The sequence below is a fragment of the Astyanax mexicanus genome, chromosome 19 (assembly GCF_023375975.1).
Source record: "Astyanax mexicanus isolate ESR-SI-001 chromosome 19, AstMex3_surface, whole genome shotgun sequence".
NCBI lineage: Eukaryota > Metazoa > Chordata > Actinopteri > Characiformes > Acestrorhamphidae > Astyanax > Astyanax mexicanus.
The window spans coordinates 33,516,550-33,541,029 of NC_064426.1; the positions used below are offsets into that span (position 1 = coordinate 33,516,550).

Consider the following 24,480-nt stretch of genomic DNA (forward strand, 5'->3'; position numbering starts at 1 on the left):
TATGCTGTTTTTTGAGAACTGGTGTTTAATAACTGTTTTATAGTGAGTTTAATGTGCTATGATTTGGGTTTCTTTAGCATATATGCACCAGTATTAGCTGCAATTCAGTTCTGTACATGTTTTTCAGTGCTGGTTGAAAAAGTGCTAAATGGAAGGCATTCTCTTCCTCTCAGGTTTATTTCAGGGGCTTTCTTTGCCTAGTTAGTTTAAATGCTGTAAAGATGGAAAAACGGATTGACTATGTATCAGTATCAGCTGATCAACGGTACTGATAATCAGGCGACAGTTCTGTAATTAACCTGAGAGCCAACTGGTTTAGATTTGTGAGGTAAGGACTGCAGCAGCTCAGTGTGGGGACACTGGGTCAGGGGACACTTCATGAACTTAAGATAGTCAAGAACTAGTTGATATTTTAAAGCCAGGGTTAACAGCCAGTGTTGTATTCTGCTCTGTGTGTGGGCTTGGTTTCATTAGTCTGCCATTCCATTATTCAATTTATTCAGTATATTTAAACTTTTTACTTTATACTACTGCAATGCAATAAAGATTTATGTTATACAAATACATTTTTAGTTATATACATTCAATAGAAACAAAAAATATATATTTAATAATGTTTTTATTTCCTAAACAGTAACATACCAAGGTTTTCTATAAAATAATAATGTAAGAAAATAAATAGTAATAAAGTAATTTAATAACAAAAATCTATCAGTGTAACATAATTATAGTATGTAAACTGCAAACAAACAATTAAATGTAAGAACTGTAAAAAACAAAACAGACTGCTTTCAAGAATATCACAAAAGAGTATTTTTATATTGAATTTCTGCTGATATTATTGTATAGGATACGATATGGCACATCCTTATTGTGAACATTTCTTAACAAGTATTGATACTGTATTTAGAACATATCACCACCTGCAACTTATTTCTGAGTAAAAGTATACAAGTTGCATCCACAGTAAATAGTACCCATCTTTGTTTGAATATTTTTAATCATCTGCACATTTGTATAGGTTAACACATTATCTCTAATATCTACAAAAGCTGTGAAGTTACACATTACCAGTCTATGCAATAACTAACGAGTGCTGATGTTACAGATGGACTGCAATACAACAACATGATGTGTATTTACTCTTTTGTACATAACATCAGTTTTAATTATGTCATACAGATCCATGTCCAATGCACAATCTCATTGGGAAGAGTTATATTTGTAACTATTGAGCTAAATTGTCTGATTACATCAATAAAAAGTAATGCTTGTAAAATTACAGCAGCAATACTTCATCAGTAACTGTGAATACAGTAGTTTTCAGCAGTAGTTACAGAGTTACTGCAGTTATTGGATGATTAATTAATAACTACACACTTAGCGATACTTTATCTAAAGTGGGGAATCTTTTTTATTTCTGTAATTTTGCATGTTCATAAGTTTAATGCAATATTTAATGAACTCGAATACTGTATATATACAGATAAATGATGGCTACACACAGACACACACCCACCCACCCTCACTTAATGCCTCTTAATGTATAATTACAGTGTGAAATTTTTAATAGGCAATTTAGAATATTGAGTAAATGGCCTGTGAAGTTACTGTGAGTGTGTGTGAGTGTGAGAAAGCGAGATCCAGGACATTAAATTGCTTCATCCCTTATTCATTTATTTAACCACAGAAGTGAATTTCCACAGAGAATTTCAGGAAATTCCCGGTAAGTCTACAAATTAAATCTAATAAAATCCATGTGTGTATTCTATGTTAAAAAAAAAACAGATGTAAATGTTGTGAATCTTTAATAAAAGGGTCTTTTTTTCCTCACTACTTTTAATGCCCTTACTAGTTGATACTATCAGAACAAAGGACATTTAAAACCAAGTAATTGTCATTAAATCAGCAGGAGCTCACTAACAGCCACAATGAGCACCACAAAGAGTCAGCCTTAAAATGGTAAAAATAGTTCTTTTTGACAAACTAACAAACATACTGACACATTGTTCTCTGAATATCTTAAATAGAAACGGACACTCCTCATTAACATCCACTTTTGTGATGGTTAGTTGTAATTTTTCATAATTTTATCACTACAATCAAATAATCAAAAAAATAAACGTATTATTTAACATATTATTTTGGTGATGCATTATCACTATGTGACTTCAAACATAGATTATATAGATTTTTTTTTTATCATTGCCCAAAAATCATTTTAAAAAATTGTTTGCCATGTTGTTGCATCTAATGTATTTCTGTGTGTCTTTTGCTAAGTATGGTGAGCATATTTTCACAGATCACTCTACACCAACACTACAGAGAATCCACATGTGTAACAGTGATAACAGAATCAGAGCTCACTGGGAGCACATGCTTGTGTGTGTGTGTGTGTGTGTGTGTGTGTGTGTGTGTGTTATGTCCAGCCAGTTCCCTGTGTCGACATGCTGGCAGTTGATCAGAAAAAGCTGCCAGAGGAACTGAGAGACTCACATGGTTCTGTTAGAAATGCTCAGGAATAATCCCATCATCATTCATTCATCTCACTTCTATATAAAGTTCTATTATGAAGAACAGTGTTACTGGTGTAGATATTTAAATATGCACTGGCTTAATGCAATACATCACAACTTATTCACTTTAATAATGACTCACGTGATTAAAGAATCGTCACTGATTTGGCTTGGATTTATATTTCAAGTTAAGTTGCAGTTTGTCATAATCCAAACAGGTACAGCTGTCTAAGCTTTTGTTATAATAAGATGGTACAGCAGTCAATGGCAAGGAGCCTAACAGAGCACAGCTTACCTCGCTTACTTTGGTTCTCAAGCCCTCTCTCTCCCCAATCACTGATGCTAGCAATTGCACGCACTGGTTAGCTGATATGACACAATTGCCAGTTAGAATTTCTTTCCAAGCATTTTTTGCTGAACAGTGTCAAATTAGTAAACAAAAAAAACAAAAACACACAAAAAAAAGATATACTGCAATGAATGAGGACATGGATGTGATTTCTGAAATGCACAATGCCTGCATTTCTAAACTTCGGACAAGGAGTACAATAGACAATAAGTAAATACAAATGTTTATATGCAAAAGGTATAAACTTCCAGTTAAGCTCAATATAAATCTGGCTTTTATAATTTTACCCCTCTATTCTACACCTTTGTACTTGATTGAATGATTTTTTGTTAAGGCCCGCACAGCTTGTTATTGTTTTATCAAATAATTTTTAGTTTTATCATGTTTTCTTAATTAATTAATAGTTTCAACTGACAATATCTACTGTCACAGTTTTAAAAAAATATATTTTAAAGTCAATATTAAATCTAGATTTTGTTTGCTCTACTCTGTATGGAAATTATTAAAAAGGTATATATAGGCCCTTACTAGGGGTGTGACGAGATCTCGTGGCAAAAGATTAAAACGTGGCGATATTTCTCGGTTCTCAGTTTAGTGTGGACTTAAGAGGGATCTGGCAACACAGTTGCGATACAGCAGCTCTCAGCAGAAGAGGAAAATTCAGGCATTTGTATAGAATATGCTTCTGCTACTTTTAAGTTGTATGTCTGGATGCATTTTGGCTCCAGTGGAAACAATAAACAGTAACAGAATCACCAACAAGACACAAACCATATATAAACACTGTAAGTAAATCCTACACGTGACTGTTTCATAGGCAGTTGTATTAATCCCTTAACTCTGTATTTAAAAAAATGTTCTGTCTCTGTTTCACTTTAAGTATAGTCTTAATATGACTGGTAATGTTTATGCATAGTTAAATTACAAGAGATTTAGGAGAAAAAAACACAAACCATAGGCTTAATGTGACTGGTTGTGGTTTGCACTTATTGTTTGCACTATATAAGACCTAGAAAAGTTTATTTTTTTTATTCTTATTTCTATTTCTTATAGAATCAATGTGTGAGAGAAATCAGTCAGTTAAGTTTGCGTTATATGATTTCACCTTACTGTAACCAACTGTATTTGGAGGCAGCTACTGTGTCTTTTACCGCACAGTGACTGCACTTGCTGACAGTGGATTTAATGTGTGTGTTCAAGTGTGAGAGTGGATACTCGTGCGTCATTCTCTGCATTTTTAACAAATCTATTGCTATAATTCTAAATTTCAGTGCTAATCATCACACTGGTAGCAGCATGTTCTTCTAGCAATCATGCGGGGGCATGTGTGCACGAGTGTGTGTGTGTTAGTGATCTGCACGTGTGTACAGTATATATGAGAGCAAAGGAGAGACTAAGCTTCAGGCCCTCTTCTATAATCTCTCACACTCATTTAATATAAACACACACACGCACACTAAACTCTCCACAGGCTTGGGTCAGGTTCAGCATCGTGGCAGAGTTTAAGGAGAGAGATATAAATCAAAGGAGAGCAGAAAAGAGAACGAGAGAAAAAAAAAACAAGAAAGAAAGATGAGCTGTCTGTTTCTCTCTCTCATCGAATCACATATGGCTAGCATTCGCACCCTCAAACCTGTACTGTATAAACGCTACTGGTGACTGAACATTCTCTCTCTCTCTCTCTCTCTCTCTGTCTCGGTCTCACACACACATGCGCACACAGGTGCTTTCCATTCAACTAAGTAGCTAAGTAATTACACACAATAACAATTCTACACTATGCATCAGGTCTGAAGAGACTGCTCCAGTTCTAGTGACAGGCGTCTTTAATGTTCACATTGGATCTGGATGAAAAATCGCATCAACAATAAAATGATTCAGTTTAGTCTTACCTTAATTTTAAAACAACAAACAATTCATTAGTAATTAGGCTACTTTATTTTAAAGCAGGGCAAGCCAAACAGTGGCCTGCAGGCCAGACTTAACCCTAATGAGCAGCAACTGGGAACATAGGACAGCTGATCTACTTCTCCAGATTAAATAATAATTGTTGAGGAATTTGGCCAATTACTGCATTCTCTTGATATCACGCTTCTAATAATTCTAATAGCCAACTGCTGTAGCTACTGCAGCCAAGGGACTACTTTAGTCACCCATGACTTTTGACATGCCCCAAGAGTCACTTGTATATTTGAACAGAGATTTGAATTGAGACAACTGTAGCCAGACGCCACTAGTTAAATGCCCATAAAAACTTTGAATTAACAAAATGTATTAAAACATGCTGCAATAAGTTATTTAAACAGACCTATTAGCTTATTTTTTTTAATCTGCAGCTAATGTTCTAGAAGTATGAATGTTCCATCACAATCTTAGAAAGAAACATAATAAAATATGATCATACTGCACGCCCCTACTCTCATGCAATATAATTTAGAGTAAAAATTCCAAGTGGTACAGCACTAAGTTCTGCAATATTTGGTCCAGGGTCCTTTCACACCTACCATGTTTAGTCAGGAGCTTCAGACTTTTCAGTTTACGTTGAACCACAATAGCAGATGTGAATGGTGCTGCAAACCATGGTCTGGAGCAACGGACCAAAATTTGGTCTGACCAGTGGTAATCTGGGTTCCAAAAAACTGAACCGCAGAGTCAGAGTGTTTGCAGTGGGCATCGGACTTTCAAACCAAAAAAATACTATTTAATATTAAAAATACTAAATAATATTTGTGACAGGCTATGGTGCCCTGTAAACAATAGAAAATAATATATAAATAACTGGTTTAGTGTTGAAATCCATCTTTATTTCACATACAAGCAGCAGTATAAATGCAATTTCTGATTTCTGTACCTACTGTAACTGTAGATTAAATCTTATTTATCCTATTTGAGGGGGGTGATTTTGGACCTTGAAAAGCAGCTCACCAAACTAACAGCATTGCATAAACCAATCCATGTCAAAGCAAAGTACAGGGAGATGCAGCGAACCTATTTGATGACAACAGGGTGTAGCATAGTTCTCTACATTTAATATACAAACATTTAATAAACTTCACTTTTTACACTAATTTCTTGAACAAAATTAAATGAATCCTAAAAGGTAAGTACAGAACACTTCCTTGGTCCTTTTATCCAACCCCTAAAACACACACTTTATCTGCCCTCTTTCTGTCCTGACTTTGACCTCATTAAATGTACTGACCTTTAACCCTTTAAAAAAACAGAATGAAACCTGTAGAGGCGACAGTACTACAGCACTGAAGCGATGCAAAAACAAGTCTGAGAACTTCAGTTCCAACTTAATACTAGCTATACAATTTGATTCTTTTGTAACTGCTGTGAAACCAATATGTTCTCTTGAAGTCCAAAGAAAGTACAATGAGGAATGCTTTTGGTTTATTCTGTATGTGAAAACAACACTAAGAAACATTTGTCAAACTGACGTAAAGCTTTAAACTCTGATTTATTATAAGAATCTTAGGTCATATATAATTTATATTCGACTGAATACAGTGAAAAAATGGTCAATGACTCTAATGTGTCAAGCTGTTTTACATGAACAAATGTGTTACATCAACGCAATTGGATTTTTTGCGCTTTCTTATTTTGGTTAAAAAAAAATACATTTTAGACATTTGATTGATGTAAATTTAAAGCAATATTTTTTGTGTAGATAATAAATGAAGGATCATTTTTGCACACTGGACTGAGCTTTCCTCCGCTCAACTAAAGCAGCTATAAAAATAGCAGAGTGGAATACTTTTATGAGGTAAAACAAAGTACAACTGTCAATAGAGTTTCCCCTGCAGCCTTTGCAATAAGTTTTATGCAACACTCGTAAACTGGAGGTGAACCCCAGCCAGCCCAAATAATCGTATGACAAGTTACACAAAGCCACAGCCAGACTTTCATTATCACGACTACAACAAGCCTTTAGTCTATTTCCTGCAGGTCTGAACCTCTGGTGTGATTAATAGGCACCTCTGATTTTATTTATCTAGAAGGGATATCCTTCACCTTCATGATTCCTGGTTGCTGGTTATTTTACTGGTTAAACCCACATGGGAATATTCCGCAGTAGCAAAACAGTGCAAACTAATCTTTGGCAACAGAGAGAGAGAGAGAGAGAGAGAGAGAGGGGAGGAATGAGTGAGAGAGAGAAAGAGAAAGGAGGAATATGAGAGAGAGAGAGAGAGAGAGTGCTGGACAGACTGTCTATGTTACAGCTGAAGTTCCGGCGTTTCCTGCGACACATCTGGGCCACATAAACACAGTCCGACAGACCAACGACCTCCATCTACAGACGATCCGCATCCGCCTGCTGTCCAACCACACAAAAATAAAGAGAGGTCTCCAACATCATAAACCCCATTTACTCATTTATTCTGTATTTGTTTCCATTAGACACATACATTAGACAGCGTGCATGTGTGTCCAAAGTAGTTTGTACGAACTGCACTGTAACAACTAAAGGTTGAATATATTTGGGGGATTTTTCTGCACGTTTCATGCACTGGGCTAGTTTACCATCCACTCTTGCACATGAGACTAATAGTGATCACTTTTCTATAACATAAACCAGAATGCTCTACTTTGACTGCTACTCATTAGATTTTTTTTTTTTTTTACTGAAAATATACATTTATGTTTGTTGTTAATTTCAGAAAAATGTTAAAATATATATACTGCTACTAAAATATAATACATCAAATTGGTCATATTATTATTACATACAGGGAAGTAACAATTCAACATTATTCAACATTTATTTTATAGCAGCAAATCATACGCTACTGTTGCAAAACTGTGTGTTTAATTTTAATGTTGAATACTAGGACAAACTAATCAACATATCAATATAAAGCATATTCACCCCTTATGTACTGATTTATTATTAAATGTATGTAAACTGGGACACAACTGTATTATATTCCTTAAATACTTTTTCACCTAACAGATGGAGATTTTCCCACGCACATATTACATACAAAACAGGTTGCTAACATATATAGATACCTAAATAGAACTACTAGGGATGTCCCCAATCCAATCAGGTGTGATTACATAATGGATCGAGATTGGGTGAAAAAGATCCGGATCACTGATTTATCAAAAATGTAACGTTACATTGTCCATACGTCCACGTGGTAAATACTAAACATTTGCGGGAAGCGTAGAGTGGGCCCATAGAAATAAACAGTAGACTAGAGCTAGTCATGTCATTAAGGCTCTAACAGGCATATTCAGTATGAACGAGTAACGAGGGGCTTCTGAGAGCGGCGCACCGTTCAGGCAGCACAAGCTGGGTGAAAAAATAGCCAGGATTCAGAATGAGGTACAACTTCTCTTTGTTTCCCACTGAACAGCTCTGGACAGTACAATTAACCAGAGCACTGCTAATACACTCCTCTCCCTCAGTGTCTGTGAGGGTGTGCATGGGTGCGAGACCCTTAATTAGACCCTGGTAGATCAGTACATATGAATAAATATTAGCGTTGTGATGTTGCGCTACTTGGCCATTATTTTGACAGATTTACAAAAAACATTCATCATCTCACATTTTAAACTATACATAGTTTAAAACATATTTTAACTATAATTTTTAAACTACATTTTAAAGATTTTTTTTAACTGTGTTGCCTCAGTGTACAAGGCATTTCTGTCTGATATTACATAGTTTTTTTAAATAAATTATTATTTAAAGAAAATTATTTAGTTTTTATTTATTTTTAATGTGTGTTTATTTTGAGGTACAAAAATGTTTTATTATCATTGTTTCAATAATAATTAAAGATTTATTTAAAAAAAACCTTTAGGCAAAACTTCGATGTGTTTTTTTTTTTTTCACTGCATTGCCAAAGTATCAGTATCAGATATTCTATATCGACATCAAATGATTCAGACTCAAAGGCAAAAAAAATGTGATCAGGACACCACTAATCCAATATGTATTTTAACTTATATTGTTTTTGCCCTCTAGTCGCCCTTTTATAGACAAAAGGTTTTTTTTCCCTGGATAAAATCTGCTGCCAGAATCTTTTGATACAATATAAAATACGATAAGATGTTTAATTGAATAGACAGTGGGATGTTCTAAAACTCCAGCAGCACTGCTGTACCTGACCTACTCTTACCAGCACAACACACACTAACCCATACTCATACACCACCACCTTGTCAGTGTCTCTTTAGTGCTGAGAATTGTATCCACCGCCCCTATAATGATAGTTGCTCTGTAATAGTACTTGGGAGGGGAGGGTCTTGACCATTCAAGAACAAGGTGAACAAAATGAACCAGGTGAAGTGGTCGTATATGGTCAGTGAGCTGATAAAATGGACAAAAAGTAGAGTGTAGAAATTAATTTTATGGCTAAGTTTTGTGTGTCAAAATAACATAGGTAATGGTTCAATAGAAATGCTCTAAAATTTAGATTTTGATTAAAACCTTTCTACATTATCTCTCAATGATAGTAAGGTTTTCGTGTCCTACTGTAAAAGTTGAAATTTTAATAGCAGTGATATGCTGAATCCAATGCATATGGGAAGTAGGTATGACCCCATGTCCTGACAACGTATAAAAACAAACATAAGCGTGTGTGCTGCTTCTGCGTGCACGTATGATGTATCTTCTATTCATTGTGTCCATGTGTGCCCTTGTGGTGTCCGAAACCACACTGCAGCCACAGTTAAATTTCCCTACTCGCCTACACACCATTAATAAATCTACCACAAATACCAGACTGAAAGCTCACTGTACACACTCCCCAACTTCTGCCAATGATCACTAGGAAAGCAGAGGCACACACACTTTCTTCCCCTCTCTCTCTCTCTCTTTTAAAACACACCCACAAAATAGAGTCAGCTTGTGCTATGTTTATGTTCGGTTTGCTTTCATTACAAATAATAATGTATAATGCTCATAAGAAAATATTATGTGAAATTGTATTTTTCTCGTTAGTCAGTCAACAGCTAACATGGGAGGCATCTGTATCTTTAAATGCGATTTTACATAAGCAAGATATTTTATAAGTACCTGAATAAACACAAATCTGGGTGTGAATACAATTCCAATACCTACACCAGTCCCTGCTTTTGTACTTTCCTGCTATTGTACAGAGAACAGGGAGGCACAGGGAGGTATCACTCTCCAAACAATGGTCATCCTATTGAAGGAATGCATGTTCACATATTTAACATCTGCAACCTGTACAACATGACACTGGAACACTTATCTAATGCCATTTTGTTTATGTTTGTACTTGGGCATCTGGACTTTACAATGCTATACAACACACAACAACAACAACAACAAAAGAGCTGCCCTTGGTGATACAAACGATTTACATATCAGTTCAAGTAACGATTATGCTGACATGGTTAAATATGTAATGAACATATATGTTTTTTATTGTGGTTGAGGGGAAACACAAGGAGCACAGCTTCTGATTAGGTTGACTCTCGTTCTAGCACTAGTAAAAATGAAGAAAATGTGATGACACATATTATCTAAGTTATAAAGCAATGCTGTTTATAGAAATATTTCAAACAAAAATAATACAATTCTGCAGAAAATTGCAGATCCAATGCTTTTTAAGATTTTTAATCCAACAAATGTATTTTCCACTGACAGCATTTTGATGGTCCCTTTGTAGATGGCATCTTATCTTTAACATTCGACTACATATCTATGAAATACAACTGACCTTTATTCAAATTATTTAAATAACTGTAATATACTTGAATTAATATAATTCTACGACTAAACCAACCTAAACTAGAACTAAGCAAACTATAGTCTTGTTGAAAATCAAAAGATAAAAGGTTTTCACAATATAAACACACATATATAATCCAAAGGGATCTATTTTTAACACACCATATGTTATCACATGTATATAATGTGACACTTTTATTGCAGTTCTATAGTTTGTTTTACAACTATTTTGATTTACACTAATGGATAGTGTGATGATTTGATCCCAGTTAGAACTACTATCTGTAAAGCAGAACAATTGTGTGACATGTTCATCATTAATATATCATGACAGTTAAAACTGTATTTTCTGTATGCGCCTCTGTTTGCATGCTGCTCATAGTAAACAATACAGAAAGACAGGAAGCATCACATTCTGACATTCCACACTGTGTTTATATAAAGGCAGATACTCTGCACAGTAACATACACTACATATCCAAATGTTTAAGGATACGCATCTACTTTAAGGTGCACTCAGCTGGTCTAATGTGACATCACAAAACTCATTAGGGCTCTTGCTGCTGAATGCAACCAAATGCACAAAGCAATGCTCCACAATCTATAAGAAGGCCTTCATTTAAGTGTAGTGACAGTTACTTCAACAAAAGCAGCAAAATACTTTTTAAATAACATGCATCTCAAAACTTTCACCCGTATACAGTATTTCCACACTATATATATATATATTTTTTTTTTTCAGTAAACGTGATTTCTATTATTTCAATATATATTATTAACTCTTAAGTTTTGCAATTATAGTGCATCAATTTAAATTTCAAAATATATATATATTCATATCATTTTAATATTCGCCATATTGTTCAGCCCTAAGCGTATTATAACCAATACTTAAATCACTCAAAGTAGTCTAATGACAGGCACCCAGAAGGACAATTCAAGCAGAGTGAGCCAGCACTAAGACCTATTTACAGTAGAATTTCACTGCATAATAATTGTATAAAAAACATATTGTAAATATTACATGTAAGCAATCATCTGTTTGTTTGTTTCTGCTTAAAAGGCTATTTAGCATTCCAACAAGGGTCATGGCTAGGTTAAGGAGGGTTACTGAGAGGTCATAGATGCCCTTTGTGTGTGTGTGTGTGTGTGTGTGTGTGTGTGTGTGTGTGTTCGACAGAAGAATGTCAGAGGCCCTCTGCCCGTCAGTCTGCTGTGGAAGGAGGGATGAAGAGAAGGCAGCGGAGGTGAAGGATGGGAGGATGGGGTGAAGGGGAGGTAAGGGGGCACCCAGGGGAGGTCAAAACGCGGTCAAATACAAAACACACATACACACGCACTCGCACACACACACACAGAGTCAAACCCCTGTACTCATTCTGCTAACCCGAACATTCCTCTTCACTATAAGACCATTTCCTTTTGACAGTCCGCTCCCTCTGAAAACACACATAGACACAGACGGACACACACTCACACAATACAGGCCTGGGGGCTATATTTAGTTTTAAAACAGGAAGCAACTAAAGGCCGGTGGCAAGTCCCCCGGTCCTGTCAAACCATGCCTTGACTCACTTTATTCACGATGGCAGCACCTGTATTAGTACTGTGTGATTTTTATATATTTGACAATTATGTTATTTGGTTATATTTAATATGAGCCCATCATTTATTAGCACTACTATTATATAATTTAGCATTTGGACAAACTTAAACTGTAATTTTAAGACAATATACCCACTAAACACCAAACAAATAATCTGTATTTTGAACTGTCTTTTTCAAACAGTATACCCACAAGTGCCCACAAGTTGACAGGCACTGCAATTTTCTACTAGCCTAAAAATCAATATTACCAATTCAATGTAAAGACCAGTACATCACCCAGTACTAGGTCTAAATGAATAAACAGGCATTTAAATAGTAGCATCCAAATGAATGAACAAGCAGGACACATCTCCAAATCTGGAATGAATGCACAAAGATGCCTCCTATCTTTCAGCATGGCATCCACCAGAAGGCTCTCACTGTCCCCTACACCCGTGAAAGCACCCTTAATCTGACCTCTTGGACCAATAGCTAAAAAATGAGACCAACCTTTGACCCAAAAGACGTTTGCTCTCTTCCTCCCCCCTCTCTCCCTCTCTCCCTTCTTCCTCTTGGTGCAAGGATGACAGCTCACAAATCAAGAGCGCTGTACCAAGCTCTGTGCGCATCTGCAGAGTGTACAGAGACAGAGAGAGAGAAAGAGACGGCATGTTTTTAGAGCTGTACACACGCATTCATCTGCTACCATTTTATTTTGGAAGCATTCATACATCTACAGCAGCATATGGACCGCATACAATGTAATTATACAACACAGCCGTGACTCATGGTCGTGAGGCTGTTTTGTGTACCTGATGATTTGGCATGTTGATATTGGCACACAAAATACAGAAGCTAGAAATCATACATCATGGAAAAAGGCAGAAAAAGGAGGGGAAGAATGTGAGGAAATATATACTGTACATCATTTGATCTCAAGTAGCCTTATTAATGAGGTTCTCTTCAGGAAAACATGTATTTTTGAGGGACATGAACAAATAATCTGTACTCGCTGTCTGCTGATATAGATGAGCAACTTAACTAGGGATGCGTCACTTTAAATATTTGGGCCAATGCCAATGCGACATTTTTCTTGGACATATCTGTCAACACCAATGTTGATGCTGGCACACACTGATAAACTGAAGAAACTGGAACTAGATCAATTTTAGTCCAAATGCCCAGCAGTGTTTGTTCTGCTCTAGACAGAATACAATAAATGAATCTTCAAATTACTATATTTTATAATGTATTTCTTGATCAATACTTTATCATTCTGATCTCAATATTAACAATTTAAAAGAGAAAAACTGCCAAGAATGCCCAGAGTTGATGTCTATCTCTTACCTTTATAAACCGTCAAAATTTTATGTGCTAGTTCATGTAATGCACCCTATAGTAAAAATTATCCAGTGACCAGAAATGTGTTTTTTAAAATCATATAACTGTTATTGAAACATTTTAGCATGATATATTTTGATACTGAAATCCTCTTTAATCTGATATGACTCCTTTACCTGTGCATCCAAAAATTATCCTGATCAGATGCAAACTCACGTATATCCACAATTGATGATATCCATACAGTTATATAATAACACCACTGGAACAACCTACTTCTCTCTTTTTGCTTAAAAAATAAAAAATAAAAATTATTAACATTAAACTTCCACATAAACACATCTCAAAATAATTGTAACATCAGTATTGAGAAATCACATTTAAAAATAAAACAAGTTATATTTAAAAGGTAGAAATATTGTCATTTTACTATTTGTTAGGAGCAGGAAATTATTAAATCTCAATACATACAGTAATCAATGTTTTTTTTTTATAAAGGTGATCTGTTTTTCTAAAATTTCATACATTATACATTATTTAAGGCACCCATCACTGACTGTCATTAATTACAGGGCATATTAAATAAATTTAGCAGATATCTGTTGGTGATGTTTTTTGCAGCTTTTCTGTTTATTTTTTGTTTTGTTTTGTTTATATTGATATCGGATTTATATTGCATCAACTGAAATGAACAGCGATACAAACTTATGGCCATATTGTCCAGTACAGCTCAGAATTAAAAAGTTCAAGGAGGATAAGTATTTTTCAGGCTGATGTTCATAAACAGAAGAGTAATGAACTGAGGTTTGCTTTTTGTGACCTATTACAGGCTAGACGAGTTCTGCTAATGTAGCATTCTTTACAGATACAAGCCCTGAGAGAGTCTTTAAGGAGAGCCTGGAGAAGGGGGCAGAAGCAGAAAAAAGATTAACTGTATTTATCTTGCTGTCTCTTGTTCTAATACATATCTGTCTTAGTGTCTCAGGTGCTACGATGTGTGTATGTGTGTCTGTTTGAGATGGTGTTTTGGTGCCTATAGATGAAAGAATGTGTGTCTTTTCGCTTATCACTCACAACAGCAGTTTTGTTTGCTCCTGTTACCTTGAAAACAGCAACCACACATGCATATATACACACACACATGCACACACACCTCTGCAGGTGGTCTTTCCGAATAATGAAGAGAGGAAGAGAGACCGAGGTTAAACAAACCTGTAGTCCCCTCCATGTTATTGTAATAACAAAACAGAATTACAGTACATTTTCAGCATGGTAAAGCAGTGTGGAGTGTGTGTGTGTGTGAGACACTGCTGAGCACTTAAAACAGAACAGGAGACAAATTTACACAGGCTGAAGGACACACATCCTTGACTCTAAACCAGACACGCAGGAGCCGGTCTTACTGTGTCGTGAACAAAAATGTTCCACACCATATAACCAGCTAGTCCTGAGAGCCAACGGGTGGTAACACACACACTTTCTCTAACACCAATAAAAGCAGCCGAGGCCTGAGAGATTTCTATACGTAGAACACTGGTTCCTAAAGACAGTATTAGTCAACCTCTTGCTCTACAATGTTCTGAATTTGCCCTAACCTAACACACCTTATTAGCATACGATGCATCACAGTTAGCTTACTTTATTGTGAACTACAAAAAAGTACCTAGTGTGCAAGACCTAAGATTTGGAACATCTGAAAGAGTGATTACAAAGTCACATGCAAGAAAAGCAACAGAAAAAATTAGGACTGATTATTCCAAATGCTTTACCTGGAAAACGCCCCGACTGTTTGTAGTAGTCTCAGGTAATATCCAATATCTTCATCCGTTCAGATGTCAATCTGTGGGCAACGTGCAAGTGGACACAAAAACATAAGAAGTCTTTTTAGTAACTCTGCATTCTGCAAGTTCAATGCTAGAATTCAATTACTAGAAGAGTGTTTCCTAAACGTTTTAGACCATATAACACCCTATAATTAAACTAAAACTACAGAGCACCACCTACAAGTAATTTTAAAAGCATGCTTATGCCAAATACACATGCACACACACACATGCATGTAGGCTAGAGGTGGCCTTAACACATCATACACGAGTTTGTCTGCAATCTGCAAGCTGAGATAGTTTGATGATTGATTATTGCTTGCTGACAGAAAAACTTTGGAAGGCTTTAAACAGAGGGAAAACAAAGAAAAGTGCAAGGAAATAGTGAAATACTGCGTCTACATGGTATCCCCTTTAAACATAAGTTAATCATGCAGCTATTCAGTTAATTAATCTGAACTTAGAAACTAGTGGTAATATATTGTGGAGTTCCACAGGGTTCAGGAAACTGATGGTAATAATTATAATTCTGTAATCTAGTTATGCGAGAAAAGTCTCTCATAACTAATAGGTTCAGCACTAAACACAAACAGTAAATGTTTACACCTGACTAGATTTTAATTCTTAATGTAAAAATGTAAAAAGCTAGTTTTTAAAGTAATTTATCAGCTACTGCCTTAAAGTGTTTAATGTAAATGCATAAGCAGTTAACCGTAGCTGAGTAAATATATAAAATAGTGATACCCTTCAGTTAGAGTCTGAGATCTTTATTTAGCTAGCTTTTCTGTTGGTTTTGAAGCCTTTAAATTAAGCTTATTAATAAGCTACCTAGTTACTCTGCTGACAAGAAAGCATTAGATATTTTTTTTTTCGTTTTTACTCTTAACAGTTTGCTTTAGTTAATTTTCCTCAATGTTACATACTTTTTCCTTTTTTTTATTTCGTTTCTTTTTCTATCATTTGCACTAACTAGCTAGTTAGCTTATGTTATCGTTAGCTTTCCAGTCAGTTTAAGAGCCTCGCTAGCTAACATCTAACTTAGCTTTAACAAGCTAACCAACGCTAACTAGCTAGTTAGCGTTAGCTAACTAGGTTAACTAAGTTACCTAGAAATTAACACGAATTTCTCGAACAGTTTTATCATATTTAAGCTGAATAATTTGCGTTAAATAACGTTACATTATTATTTTCCCTTTTTTCGTCAAGGTTACGTAGGCAACGTACTTCCTAATTTTCCTTTACATTTTTATATTTCGTTTGTGTTTCTATACCTTTCATTAGCTTGGTTACTTAGTTAGCGTTAGCTAGGTTAAGGGTTAGCTGCTAAGGTTGAGGTTAGCAGGTTCTCTCCCCTTGGGCCCTAGTGTTTAGCCCTCATAACAGTCGTTAAATTACCTCGTCGTTTCCCTCTTTAGGGTAAAGTCAGCTCACCAGAACCATTTCTATGTTCACCTTTCCTCTTCTACGCTAAAATACAGAGTTATAACAGCACCAGAAAAGTCCTTACAGTCTCTAAAGGCTGCTGAACAGCGGCTGCCTGACACGCCGCTGCTTCTTCAGGCTGAGGAAATTTACAGCGGCTCTCATTTCCGTTAGTTAATGGTGTATGGATATGGAGTGCTCACTCACTTAAACGGGCTACTTATATCCTGGCTTAATGCACACTTCTTACAATATATAATACGTCTTACACTATATAATATTTATTATACGATATTTTACAATACTGTACACAGTACTACAATGATAAATGTATAATTTCTACAGTAATTAAATACATAATAAAAAATAATAATAAAAACAATGTGATAATTAATTAATGTAAAATAATGTCACAGTCCTGTCACAATTTATTTCAAATTAGTCGTCAAAACTGTCCAATTTTATAAAAAATGTTTTGGAAACTTACTTGTTTATCATATAGTTTTCCTGCATATTTTCTCCTGTTGCTTTAATTACTTAAGATCGCCCTTAAACACATTGTGATGCACTACGTTATAAAATAAATGATGTGTTTTATTGTCAGATAATGGAATAGAAATTAAACGTTTGGGATTTGTCAAAAGGTATCCTTATGATTAAGAGGCAATGTTACCTAATGACGAGGTCGTGACAACGCTGTTCATAAAAAGCAGTGCAACTTTTGGACAACGTTGTAGAAACGTTGCAAGAATAAAAAAAAACGTAGATAAAGTTATGACTAGGCTTCTTTGCGTTTTTTTTTCTCAAATGTATGTATTAATGATCTCAAATGGTGTCAGGAAGCAAAAACAATATATAAAATGTAGTTTAATTATGAGTTTTATAATTTTATGCATTTGATCGATGATATAATATGAAAACGCAGAATGAGAACATGTCTATTAAAATGAGTTTAAAAGAAATTATTAAAAAATAATGATAAAGGCATTTATGTGAGTTCAGGTTCTTTGGAGCTTTTCTTAATTTGGTGTATGAAATTATCTAATTTTATTTTTTTGCTTCCGTATAAAATGTATTTCGTTAAACGTTTATTTTATATAAAAAGGTGTGAGTAGACTTGTCAAACACAGTTCCTATTTAACTTCCTAACGCAGAATAATGACCCTGCAATTCTAAATTTCTATGTAAACTGATCATGTGATATTTAATTGTTTTTATCAAATAATAAATATGTCATAGTGTTTAATTTTATTAAATTAAACTGCAACAAACACACATTTAGAGTGAATAGCATATTACACTATTATTGGTTCCTTTTTAACTGATAAACGGTAAATGACCGCATTTATGATAAACGTTTATGATGAACAAGAGATGTATTAATTAATAACAATTAATATTAGAATGTTACAATTAATAATTTTGTTTATTTATTATTTTTGTTGCTGACATTTTCCTAAGTACATTTCTACTCACAGATTACTTCAAAATTACTTCATATAAATAAGAAGTAAAGGCATAAAACTCGATAAGCCATACTTCCTTAGCTCTGTGTGTTTATCTCTATGAATTTCCCCGAGAGCTCAGAGCTCACGCCTCTCTACAGACTCTATAGACTTTAGAGTCTGCGCTGCGACACCTGCCGTATGATCTGAGAATTACACCCGCGGTACATTATAGCCACTTTTCCAGTAATAGACACTGGGAAGCAGCTTTGGAGGCAGTCATTACATACCGGAGCCTGGTTGGGAATCCCATACGTTCAATAAACAACTTGTTATGTCTTATAATAGTCGTTGGGACAAAGTTGCCGCTCATTAGCTGCTCTGCGGTCATAAATATTTAAGCTGCTTGATCTGCTCTGTCAGTTCATCAGCTCTGACAGGCCTCCCCACTCCTCTTTCTGATATCCCGTCATTATCACCCAGACAAGACACGGATTTACTGTTTCCGTCTGAAGCCACGTGTCCGGATCTCTTCTGGCTATAAATAAACGTGATCCTACAGCAGACTGAGCTGAGAGGACTGTTTCTTTACCAGAGTCGGCCGACACCGCGAATTAACCTTTGGATCCAATATTAAATTCCGCGGCTGCAGAATCCCAGCAGCAGCTCTGATACTTTTACTTTTAAAAATCTTTTCATAAAAATAATTCACATATATTTTTTTTTATGTTTCCACAGCAAAAAAAATATGAAAATGGGCAGCAAAGTATATTATAAAACGTTGGCTACAATTGCATATTAATGTTAATGTATTAATGAATTAATACATCTCCCAATAAACTACTTAGTGGTGTAAAAAATATACATAATAGGCCTACATATATTTTTCTGTCACACGTTTCATGACTCCTCTGTGTCAGTTTGTGCTGTAGAAATACGGAAAGAGACAGACAGAAGGGAAAGCGAAAGGGAGGAAAAAATAGATGATAGTTTGATCTTAAACTTATCCGATATTAGTTTTACATTAAATTTCAGTTTCATACCTAAATGACAAAATAAGTATAAATATTTTCATATGGGGATCAGCTGTGCAAAAATACAAGTCAAGATCATAACTCAATCCGACGCTGTATTCCTGTTAAACGTTCTGGCTTTGTGAATTTTTGGCTCACTGTTACACAAAACCCCACTGTCTCCATTCAATCATACAACAACAATTCACTGTATGATCTCTCTGTTCGGCTGTGGTTTATATAAATCAAAAGTGTAGAAGTTCATGTTTTTGATCATATTTATACTGACTCCATAGGTTAACAGGATGTGGTTTGTGAAGGATTTGTTTGGGGTGTTTTAGGTCTGTTAGAAGGGCATAATAATGATGAAAGACATGATTCATAAAATTGCTTATTAAATGTATTTTGTTTAAAGATAACATTATGCTGTGATTAAATGCATCTATATTGGAGTATTGTTTAGTTTGTATATCTTAACTCACTGTAATTTATTTTCTTCTAAGTCATAAAACAAAAAGCGTAAACTAAAAGGCTGTGTTTAATATGATAAATTACCTCGTAAATATTTCGATCTGTAAAGGAAGCTTACAGAACTTATATACTATATACAATAACGGGTTGAGAGAGAAAGAGAGAGAGAGAGAGAATTTAAGTATTTAAAAAATAAAATGTTTAATGTCTATAGATATAAGAATATATATATATATATATATATATATATATATATATATATATATATATATATATATATATATATATATATATATATATATTGTAAAGATAAACTTGAATTTATTTTTAATGCTTGCTATTTTTATTTCTGTATTGCAGTATGATCATTTTGTAATTATTGTTTACTTCATTTTATTGCATTTTTTTATAGTTATTGTTGTAATGCTTAATGATTTGGCAGAATTGTTGTCACAACAGTAATTCTCATGCCAATAAAACTTTTCTGAATCTTGAAGCTTGAATTTTGAGAGAGAGAGAGAGAGAGAGAGAGAGAATTAGCGAGATTACAGCATGTATAAAGTGTCTTCAATCATGTTAATTTATGAAGTGTTAATAATCCAGGGCTGCTGTAGTAAAATGCAGGAATGTGTGTTAAAACGTGTGTTTATTATGCATTATGCAACATACGCTGGGCCTGTGCATTTACACTGCACTAGCCTATACAGTACAGTGGATTCAGAAAGTGAGCGCCACCCAGCCGACAGCAAGAGAATTACACCATTCTCACAACCCCAGATTACAGAAATGGATCAGTTTCACAGACTCCCAGATAAACTATTCTATTTTATTCAAGTGTTCTTAGTTAAAATGGAAGTATCGATTATTACACCTGCACAAAAATAAAACGAACAAACACAGATGGCGAAATTATCTTTCAATGTCATAAATCTGAAACACCGGACCATTACAGCTGAAACACTGATGAGATGAGCAGAATAAGCTCCACTTGTTGTCAGACACGGCGGTTATACTGTTCAATTTATATGAGGTAAAACTAAACGAGTGTAATGTATGTATGGGATTTATGCTTGGAGTTTGCGCGGGTTCCCAATATTTATTGGGAAATCGCTGCACAAATACTAAAAACATCATCACTGCGTGTGTAACTAATGCAAAAGCGCAATTACCACCAATATTACCGATTCATTATACTTTTTTTCCACGGACTCACAAATGAGGAGTTTTTTTGTTTTGTGTTGAAAGCTGTTTATTTTTTTTAGAATTACAGCACATTACAACAGCATATTTAGATCTTTAACCAAATCATCGTTTTAGGTTTTCTTTGGAAAGCTTTTGTTTAAAATAAATAAATAAACAAAAATACGAAATTATACGGAACATTACATATACAAACAGCATCTACAAATATAAATAACTGACTTAAACGTAAAATACTTGCTTGAGTTAATTATAAAATAAATAAATAAATAAACACCACCGTAAAATCAAAGCATTTTCTGCATTTACACTGTAACTTTAATTCTTATTTAATAATGTTGCTAAATCTTCTAAATGTACTCATGAAAATAGTTTTTTTTTAAATAGCAAAAAGATTTGTAGCACCTGACAGAAAAAAGACTCTGACACCCAACGCAAAGAAATTAAACATAGGCTAAATAAAATAACATTAAATAAATAAAATAAAAGATAAATAAATAAACAAAGAAAATGAAAATAAAAGAGTGAGAGCAGGAGTGAAAGTGTATCTGTAGTTTTGGCGGGATCAGTACTGAGGGGAGCCGGGATCGAGCTGTTAGCTGTTAGCCCGCAGGCTGGACTGAGGGGCGCTGAGAGACCGCGGATGGAGCTGCGGATGGAGGGGCTGTTTCTCCTCGTCCTGCAGGAGAAGACAGAGCCGCATCTGTCGCGGGCCTGTCAAAAAGTTGGCGCAGTTGTCAGGCGCACCCTCCTCCAGAGCCCGCAGAAAACACAGCCCAGAAAGGAGTCTGGAAAGAAGCAAAATTGATTTCCTACGTTACTCGTGTTTGTTTCCGAGGTCACGTTTCAGCAAGGAGCAAAGTGGACTTTTGTTTGGTAAGTTGTTATCCATCACTCGGCTGGTTTGGGCCATTAAAACCATCAGCAGCTCCGTGCTGGAAACTAGACGAAGAGGCTTCCAGACTGGCCAAGACTGCACGCTGCCAGAAACTCAGATCGGACGTATGCAGGCCATTTCATAGACCATCAGTGTTTTACAGGAGGAATAAAAGTTTACGAACTCCGCAGTTAAAATGGATTTTCTTTCGATTTGTTTAAAGAGCGGATATTTTAGGAGCTTTACTTTCGCGTAGCCAGAAGTGCTCAGTGTAATAACGAGGCCTGGAGCTGTAGAAATCAGACTTAAACCAGTCGTTTTATTTTATGTGTTGATTTATTATATTTGAGAATTATGCCCAGATTGAATGCAGCAATTTAGAAAATAAAGAAGCAGATTTACGACTGTGCTAGTGTTGTTATTATTATTATGATTATGGTTGTTTTTCTTATTACAATTATGCCTGATTATAATCACCTTCCTTTATATTATAAACTCAAATTCAGTCTATTCAGTCTATTCAGTATTATTATTATTATTATTATTATTATTATTATTATTATTATTATTATTATTATTATTAATCCCTTTCATTTTTGTATTTGTGTTCATATATTAATTTGTATATTTTTTGCGTTTTCTTTTTTTCATTTTAGTCAGTAGTAAGTACTAGTAGTAAGTATTACTTGTAAGTTTACTTTAGTTTTCTGTTTTCAAATGCTACCTCACTTTAACAGAAGGAGCCAAAATAAGCTGTCCAATAAAATCTATATGTCAGATGCTCCAGTATGTTCCAGCTCTCATGAATTGCATGGGTTCATTAACTCTGTTAAATTCTACAAAATGATGTATATAAAACGTTAAATATAGGTTGTTATAATTTGCAGTAATTAAAAACATAAAATAAAAAGTCTTTAACACAAAAAACTCCTCATTTGTGAGTGTGTGAGGAGTAAGCTAAAGAACAGGTAATTGCACTTTTACATTTGTTACACACACAGTAATGATGTTTGTAGTATTTGTGCAGCGATTTCCCAATTAATTTTAGGAACCCATGCAAACTGTGACTGGTTTTAATTTGATTGATTCTGTCACCTTTATTTATGTTTTTTTGTTCATATATTAATTTGGATATTTTTTTGCATTTTCTTTTTAAGATTTTTCATCATCTCAGTCAAATATCACACACTTAATTATTATTGTTTTAATTTCTGGTCTTATTGTTATTTGCATATTTGTTTTGTTTTTTTTAAGATATGGACATATGAAAAGGATAAGCAGACATAAATAATATCCAGCTTAAATATTTTTATGAAATTGTGTATTAATATATGTAATTCTAAAATATTAAAAAACCTTTAAAATATTCAGATGTCACTCTCTTTTTACTTTTTTTTGTGAGGTTTTCCAGTGATAAGCCTCAAAATTGACTCTTGAAAAGTCCATTCTGAAGACATTTACTCTCTCCAGTTTTCTGATATTGGAAATGATAAGAAAATGTTGAAAATGGAAAATGCTGTAATGTTATACTAAATATTGCATCTTACATGGCATCCCTGATATCTAAAGCATGCATATAAATGTGGGCAGGAAAAAAAAGAGCTATCCACCTCTCTCTATTTCTCTGCTGCTAGCACCATTAGTGTTTAACTGGGCTATATGTCCCCTGAACCAAGATTATAACCCTGTCTATAAAACAGATGTTATTGAAAATGCCTGTAAAAGCTAATAAACTCTGCTATTCTGAAGAGACGTGAGCAGGTTTTGTAGTCTGGAAGGGTCTTAAGGTGACTGTGCCACTCTCATACATTTTTAACTCTTATATATGAATATGCTTTGATAGCGTACTTACCTCTCCGTTCTTTCCTTTTAAAAGTATTCAGAATCACCCACCCGAGTGATTCAGAAGCATGGAGAGATGAAGCCGCGCTCAGAGTGAACCTTGTCCATTGTACAGTGTGAGTGTGTGATTGTCCATTTTGGATTAGTCTTGATATCATCATCATCATCATCTAAGCTAAATGATTGACAGTGTTCTGTGACTTGCTTTTTACCTCAAATTAGCTTTTTGCTTACCCTGGTGACTAGCAGTGTTCTTCTGAGACTACTGAGGCTACTGAGAGCACATTACAGCAGGTTCCTGGTAATATAAACAGACAGTTTCAGGCTCTTCAGATGGTGGCCAGCAGGAACATGTTGTATATGTGAGGCCTCAGGACATAATTTGTATTTAATACTTTGGGGAAAATGATGGTACACTGTTTTGGTGTTGTCCTAATGTTAAGCTCTATGACTACACATTTTCCTGTTAAAGTATTTATTGATGTTTTTTATGTTCTTCAAATGGAATATCCAGCAAAGTCATTTGTAAACTTTTTCAGCCAGTTTCTTCAGCTTCATAAACAAGCAAATAAATATATATTAATATACCGTGCTTTGTGGCCCTCAAAACATTAATGCAAATATGTGACTATAGACTAGAAATGAGATTTTCCCAGCTTAATCGCTTTTTTCACTTTTTGGACAATTTAAGTGAAAAATGACATTTGATGAAAACTTTTAAAAAGGAAAAAACATTTAACTAGAGTTGCAGAAATTTAACTGTTTTTTTTTTACGGAAACATTTAGAATTTCAAAAATAATTCTAATTACCATGTTATATTTTATTATGATAGTTTGAACAGGTTACGTTTTACCTCAGCTAAATATGATATAACAATAT

At 34.6% G+C, this 24,480-nt stretch overlaps 1 long non-coding RNA gene across 1 annotated transcript; it reads right to left on the reverse strand.

Moving 5' to 3' along the window:
- Positions 1–5,689: 5,689 nt before the first annotated feature.
- LOC125784469 (uncharacterized) lies at positions 5,690–16,916 on the reverse strand. The gene is made up of 4 exons (XR_007427281.1): positions 16,726–16,916; positions 15,277–15,347; positions 12,677–12,795; positions 5,690–7,186 (listed from the first exon to the last, which is right to left on the reverse strand). It is a non-coding gene; the product is annotated as an uncharacterized LOC125784469 (long non-coding RNA).
- Positions 16,917–24,480: the final 7,564 nt, after the last annotated feature.